The sequence below is a fragment of the Panthera uncia genome, chromosome X, assembly GCF_023721935.1.
Source record: "Panthera uncia isolate 11264 chromosome X, Puncia_PCG_1.0, whole genome shotgun sequence".
Taxonomy (NCBI): Eukaryota; Metazoa; Chordata; class Mammalia; order Carnivora; family Felidae; genus Panthera; species Panthera uncia.
In genome coordinates this window covers 89,790,608-89,798,727 of record NC_064817.1, presented here as the reverse complement: position 1 = coordinate 89,798,727, position 8,120 = coordinate 89,790,608, and positions in this window count along the sequence as shown.

The following is an 8,120-nucleotide window of genomic DNA, read 5'->3' as shown; positions in this document are numbered from 1 at the left end:
TCTCTCTCTCAAAACTAAATAAACATTAAGTAATTCTTTTAAAGTATACTTCTCTAACTTTTAATCCTTCAAGCTATGTCAGTAAACATCTAGCGATACGATCACGTATAAAAAAGCTTTCTATCTTAATTTGCGTTTAGAAACGTCATGAATTACATACCTCTAAATGATAGTATTAATCAGCATTACTAAGGAGGTGTCATGAGTTCTCTTATTAAATATATATATATATATTATTTTTAATTTAGTGGATTTTGGAATTTCATGTGCAATTACTTACAGAAACTTATTAGTTTTAACTGATAAGCAAAGAGCAAAAAACTCCACGTGCATGTTTCCACGTAAATTTTTAAAAATTGTATTCACATTCAATCAATAGATGTTCTCATTCAGTGCACTGTCTTCAGATAGATATTATCAGTCACATTCTATAACGAGAAAACCTGAAGCTAAGGAATGTTTTTTTAAACACCTTTCTCTTCTAATGTTTATTTCTGAGCCCGACGTGGGACTCAAACCCACAGACTGTGAGGTCATGACATGAGCCGCCATTGGAGACTTAACCGACTGAGCCACCCAGGTGCCCCAAGTGAAGGAATGTTAATTCACTGGCTCAGGGTTACACAGCTAGGAAGTGTGGAAAGAATGTGGGGCAGTTAGGCCCTAAGTCTTCTGTCCTCTTAGGTAGAGCCGGGTAGAGTAATTGGAGTAGAAATATTTCAAGAGTTAATAAAGTAAAAAGCCATTGGCATTTGATCTTAGTATGCACTGTGTATATTCAGGAGTCACACATTGATCTTCTTATACTGTGTTTCTTAGATTGCTCTATTTAAATGGATTTACTTTTCCAGAGCAGATGGTTATCAATTTATTCAACAAGAGGTTACACGGATGCCATTCAAGTCCACGTGTTAGTGGTTGCATATAGAGTGACTAACAACATCTGCAGGATCCCTGTACATTTATGATTCTGATAAATGGGAAAGTGAGTTAGAAGCAACACGCATGAAAGGGGCCAGCAAACCAGTTTCGAATCAAAGCGATGTTCGGGGGCGCCCAGGTGGCTCGGTCGGTTGAGCGTCCGACTTCGGCTCAGGTCCTGATCTCACTGTTCGGGAGTTCAAACCCCGCGTCAGGCTCTGTGGTGACAGCTCGGAGCCTGGAGCCTGCTTCGGATTCTGTGTCTCTCCCTCTCTCTCTGCCCCTCCCCCGTTCATGCTCTGTCTCTCTCTGTCTCAAAAATAAATAAAAACATTAAAAAAAAGAAAAGAATCAAAGTGATCTTCCTATCATTCAAAGATAAGCGAACATCTCCTGAGTGAGGCCATCGGCGTGCCTTAGTCCCAATACCTCTCCCTACCCTGACGATTCAAGGTTTCCTAGTACCGGCTGCTTCTCGCAAATTTGACCTAAGAGGAAACTAAAAAATAATTCAAGTCTTTTCCCTCCTCAAGAGGAAAAATAGTTACAAGTTTTGATACTAGAAACTAATGCTAAATTAATTGCTAATAACTGAGGCTAGAAGTTTAACCTGAAGACATAAAGGATTGACAGAGTAATTACTAAAATATTTTGGATACGCTAGAGTTGATGTACGTAACATATTCAGGGGAAAAAAACCAAGCTAAGAGACAGAGGCTTGGAGAAACCTAGGCTCTGTCATATTCTATTACTGTAAAAGGCAAATGGAATTTTTAACAACAGATGATCATACAAAATCACTTGGTAATCCAATATTGGTTGTTTTTAATTTATTAAATGTCTTATCATAGTATTGATTTAGGAACCTTTATATATTTTCTTAACTTTCTACGAGAAATAATTTTGCTCTCCTAATGTTTACCAATTCTGAAGCTCACGTCCCTTTTTCTCCCTAAAACCTTCTCAGGTGGGAAATGATCTGGCCTCCCTCTGACCTTTTAGGATATGTTCATTCTTATCACACACTTTCGTAAATGGGGGTCATTTGTGCGTCCGCCTTATATTTCTTCTCTCCCATATTAGATCATAAACTCTGTCTGGGTTGTAGTTTTTTATCCTCCACATAACAGGTGCTCAAATAAGACTTGTTGGTTCTTTGATTCTTTCAACAAATACTTATTGAGGACCTGCTATATGCCAGGCATGAAGAAACACAATGTGTTGAATATATTCTGACATTAAAAAAGAAACTATTACACCATCCAGTTTGATAATATTACAGAAAATGCCCCAGTATTTCTAGTGAGCACGTATTAAAATTCCTCTTTCCCTATACACCTGTTTTTCATCTCAATTCTATTTATAGGTTCGCTCAAATGCACTGATGTTATTTTTCTTTGGCCTATACCATTTTTAAGTTTATATTTGGATTAGGTCTCTTAATGAGTAATTCTAAATATTCATTTTGCTGCTAAATGTCTAAGTTCAGCTTTGGTTTCTAATAGAAGCAAGGAGAGGCCAAAAGAAGAATAATGAAACAACTTTCGTTTTTTTTTTTTTTCCTTTACAATTTTCTAATTATAAGGAATATAGCCACGGCTGGAGGAAGCATAATTTATATTTGGAATCGTAGCGCAAAGATCACACAGTTTTCAAATCAAGCTAATTTATTCTACTACTCGAAAACAATGTTTTCCATTTCAACTGAAGGACATATGATCCATTTATAATTATTGAAGGAATAGATGCTCACTGTGAAAATATTGACAATTATCAAACATTCTAAATAAGTGGGTTAAAGAAATATCCAGTTAGCTGAACACAAGATGACACATTGACCAATGTTATCATGGGGTAAACTGATACTAGGGAGATTTCAATTATCAACTTTAAATAGACAGCATCTGATGTGTCAGCAGACAATTTTAATAAAATGATGCAAGATCGTAACACTTAATGTTCTTCCAAACATGTCTTTATCGTTCTATTGAAAGAATACTTCCGTTACGGCAAGCTGACTTTGACTATCCGTGTGAAATTTTAACGAACGTTGGATCTAAGTCAAAGAGGAATAACAGACCGACCACAAGAACAGAAGCAACGTGACATTCCCGTTATGAGTTTGGGATCCAGGTTGTGGAACTGACAGTTCAGAAGCAGATTTAGTTAAAACAACCACACCCCCCCCCCAAAAAAAAAACAAAAACAAAAACAGAAACAAAACGCAAAAAGGTTAGAATAGAAAGGGTAACAAATCTATACGAAGCACAAGGTTACTCCCTCTTTAAGAATTCGTATTTTCCCCTCCTGGATGTCTTTCAATCTCTATTATGTTCACACTGCACGCTCTGGGTATTGAATAAAAATATACACAGCCCGTGCAATGAGCACATCCTAGAGCCAAGTACACTTGTGATGCTAAAGCTCAAAAGGCAGGAGCATTTGGTCCAATTTTAAATGTAAAATAAATTTGAAAGGATTCATTTCGAAAGTTGAAAACTTGGCCGAAAGACTATAGAAGCTAAGATTGAAGAGCTTGAAGAGACCACACCTAAGTCATCTCTACCCTCTAGCCATACCCTCTACTGGCTTCCAAACCTCACAAAATAGGTGCATATCTTTCCCGAAGGAATTCTAAAGGTATCTGGGAATAACGTGGGACAACGCTTATCAGAATTTATAGACCCCGATAAGAAAATGTCTTTGTTTGTTACAACCAAATGAAATTCTTTGCTCTGGGGACTAAATCAGAGGTGATGTCGAGGACAAAAAATTTTGGACACAAGACTAAGAAAATGTGAATCATTCACGGTTCATGAGTCCCGGCCCCGCGTTGGGCTCACCGCTATGGGCGCAGAGCCCGCTTTGAATTCCCTCTTTCCCCCTCTCTCTGCCCCTCCCCAGCTCATGCTCTCTCTCTCTCTCTCTCTCTCTCTTAAGATAAATAAATAAATAAGCATTAAAAAAATGAGAACATGTGAATTGTGACTTATAATTATGTGCCTTTGGACAAGTCAGTTAAGTTTTCCATACCCAAGTTTCCGTAATACAGGGATAGTAATAACAAATTTACATATTTATTATGTAAAAGGATAAGGGAGTTGATACATCCAAAGGAGCTGTGTAAATACACTATAAAACAACAAGCAACACTAATGGATTCTTACTCTGGAGTAGCGATATTCCAACTCATATCATCATTTTCTCCTCAGTGAAGAGGGAGCATAAAGCAAGGTGACAGGCTGCAACCCCCCACCCCCCCCCCAAGGTGGGATCCGGGTGATGTTCCTCTCCTGGTGGCCCAAGAACAAAGGAAAGGGGGAAAAAAAAAAGGGTTAACTGATAAGGATCAAAGTCCTGCGGGACCTAAGTCTCCATCACCCCTCCACAGCGATGTGGGAAACAAAAGCAGAAGGAAATGGCAGATGGAACTCAATTACCTGCAGCCCACTGACTAACACTTGAGGCTGGCAGAGTAAAATGTTTCTCCGGGAACTTACTGTCTTAATGCTAATTAATGCATTGCTAGAGGGAAAAACAACCTTCGCTTGACAATAGCTAGGCCTCCTCCACCCTGGGAGTCTTCTTTAGCATATGGAAATCTCTCTGGAAACTTCCCCTGGACTTTACCTCCCCCCAGCCTCATAGTATACCACCAGTGTCTCCTCCTGGTTCCCGGGCAGCTCTTCCAGCCCACGGGTCCTGTCCCGGTGCTTCATTAAAATCACCTTTTTGCACCAAAGACGACTTCAAGAACTCTTTCTTGGTCGTCGGCTCCCGACCTCACGAACCCACTGTCACCCCCCGAAAACCTCATCAATAGGTCTTGTTTTCTAAGCCTTTTATCATTTTTGTATCTGTTCTCTGAAATCCTTTCAACAGTTCGTACGTCATTATCCAATGCGTGGACTTAATTGGTGAGCTGGCCGAGGTCTATTTTTATTGGTTATCATTCCTATTTCAATAAACATACAATCTGGTTGCTTGGGATACAGTTGTGAAGAAGACAGACAAGGTTCTGGCAATGATGGAGTTTATAATATGGGCCCAGGGAGAAAGTTAGTGAGGAACTGAACAAATACGATCATTTATATAGTAGTAATTCTGTAAAAAATAATACAGACCAGCATGAGAAGTCGGGGTGATTAGTTTGGATGGGGTGGTCAGGGAAGAACTGTTTCAGGCAGTGACCTATAATCTCAGACTTGAAGGAGAAGGATTAGTCATTTGAGATTCTAGGAGAATAGTGTTCACATGAGAGGCTAAGAGAAAAATTACCAGGTGTACTCACAACTGCATAGAAAAGATCTTTCCCCTCCCCCGCCGTTCCCGAAACCAGCCAGGGCGCGCCCGGTCGTAGTCTGACATAAAGGCGGGAACCAATCAAGTTCTGCTGAATGGTTTGAAATAAAGGCGGGAACCAATCAAGTTCTGCTGAGCGTTCAAATTTAAATGTCAACCTATAACAGCTCTGTAACCTCAAAAGAAATCCCTAACTTGTTTGTGCCTGTCTATAAAAGAAGCTGTAAGATCCTCGCTCGGGGCCTCTTAGCGTCACCGGCGACGAGTGCGCGGAGGACCGGGTTCGAACCTGCAATAAACGACCCTTGCCACTTGGCTTTGACTCTGGACTCTGGTGGTTTGTTTTCGGGGGGGTCTCTCGAATCGGGGCATATCACACAGAGAATGTCGAGTGCAAATGGCTTAAGGTGGGTGTGAGCCACTGTAACTGGGGAATAGTATAAGAGGGCAGAGAGAAAAGCCTGGAACCCTATCATTCTTTTTACAATTATTTATTTTTGGGAGACAGAGCACAAGTGGAGGGAGGGGCCGAGAGAGACGGAGACCCAGAATCCGAAGCAGGCTCCAGGCTCCGAGCTGTCGGCACAGAGCCCGACACGGGGCTCGAACTCCCAAACTGTGAGATCATGACCTGAGCTGAAGTCGGGGACGCTTAACGGACTGAGCCACCCAGGTGCCCCAGCCTGGAACCCTATCACGACGGTATTGTAAGTCATGGTAAGGAGTTGAGACAAGGAGTGTCACCATGGACTAAAAAACCGACCCTCACAGTTACCCAGTGATTTCTCAATCCTCTCAATACATTCAACTGAGTTGGGGTCTCCTCTACCTTGTAAATGATCTGCAAATTGGGCTTTCATACCTGTATGGTAAGCATTTCATTACTTGTTTATATGGTACCGTGCAATAGAGTAATGACCAACATTGAATGTAGTCAACTTAGAGACCTACATCATCCATGTTGTCCCCATTCTCCAGATCTGCGTAAATAGGCTGACATGTCAGGCCTGGGCTATCTCCATTTCATAGGAACTCCATGCAAAATTACAGAGCCACTCTGCCTGTGGATAAAATCCTATTTCCCACTTCTCACATGCCGTTCCGCGAGGAAGTGACTGAACGGGGACATTGTATGGATTTTCTTTAAAACCCTGAGAGGAAGGGCTAAAGACTACTTTTCGCTTTACTCAGCTTCCTACAGCTATAGCACAAAGCCTTGCTGATGCCCTCCTCTCCCACCACCCCCCCTCCGTTCCCCCCAACTAGCCCCCAGCTCCACCTACAAAAAACAAAACATTCTTTCAGAGCAAACTGTAATTAAGAGTAAGACAAATACTGACCGTGTTTCTCTGTACTAGAAGACATATTGCTGTATCATATTGTATCAGGAATTATCAAAATAAATTAATCTTCAATTGTGGCATATGTATATATATAGGGAAAAAATATATATATATATTATGAATTATATATATATATTACTCAGCCATCAGAAAGAATGAAATCTTGCCATTTGCAACAACAACATGGATGGAACTAGAGGGTATGATGCTAAAAGAAACAAGTCAGTCAGAGAAAGACAGATACGATATGATTTCACTCATATATGCGATTTAAGAAGCACAACGGATGAATACAGGGGAAGGGAGGGAAAAATAACATAACATAAAAACGGAGAGGGAGGCAAACCATAAGAGACTCTTAAGTACAGAGAACAAACTAAGGGTTGCTGGAGGGGAGGTGGGGGGATGGGCTAGATGCGTGATGGGCATTAAGGAGGGCACTTGTTGGGATGAGCCCTGGGTGTTATAGGTACGTGAGGAATCACCGAAGCCAATACTACACTATATGTTAACTAACTTGAATGTAAATAAAAGCCTGAAAGGATAAAAAGAATCTTCAAGAAACAACCCACAAGAATAAAAACTACCATTTGTGTTGCTGGCCAATAGTCAACGATGACATAATATGCTCCCAATTGTTATTGTTTGTGTACTATTTAATCGGTATTGAAACAAACCTGAATTTGATAAGTGAAAATAAAATATCCCTCGGGGTGCTTGAACCTATTCGGCACTATGGATTGCTAAAAAAGAGACAATGGGATCTAAATGGAGTCACTTGGGCTAAGCCCATGTCACTAAACTGAGACTTAATACCTAACCTGCTTGAAGTTTCAGCTTCTCTCAGGAATGTAACCTTTAACCAGTCAACCTGGGGAATTACCTGGTCAGCACTAGGGAAGTAATCTCCCATAGACCCCTTCCGTCCCCAAAGAAAGGTGACCTTACCTGAAACCATCCAGTCTTTGCTGGAAACGTCCTTCCCCCTGCCCCCCCAACTTCTGCCTACAAAAGCCTTTCATTTTGTAAAGCTCCTCTGAGTTCCTTTCTATTTGCTAGATGGAATGCTGTACGATTCATGAATTTTTGAATAAAGTCAATTAGATCTTCAAATTTACTGCTTTGTTTTTTAACACTTCCTTAATGATTTGAAGATGAACCGCATTTAATCTGAAAACATAAACAACATACATCAATACTTTTATGTTTCCGAGATTTCTTTTATATATAAAAATCCTTATAACTTTTGATTGTCCGTAGAAAAGAGACAATCTCGTTTTTTTATTTTTATTTTTTAAATTTTTTTTAACGTTTATTTATTTTTGAGACAGAGAGAGACAGAGTGTGAGCGGGGGAGGGGCAGAGAGAGAGGGAGACACAGAATCGGAAGCAGGCTCCAGGCTCTGAGCCATCAGCCCAGAGCCCGACGCGGGGCTCGAACTCAGGACCGCGAGATCGTGACCTGAGCTGAAGTCGGACGCTTAACCGACTGAGCCACCCAGGCGCCCCAACAATCTCATTTTTTGTGGTGCATAATATTCACAAACCTTTCCT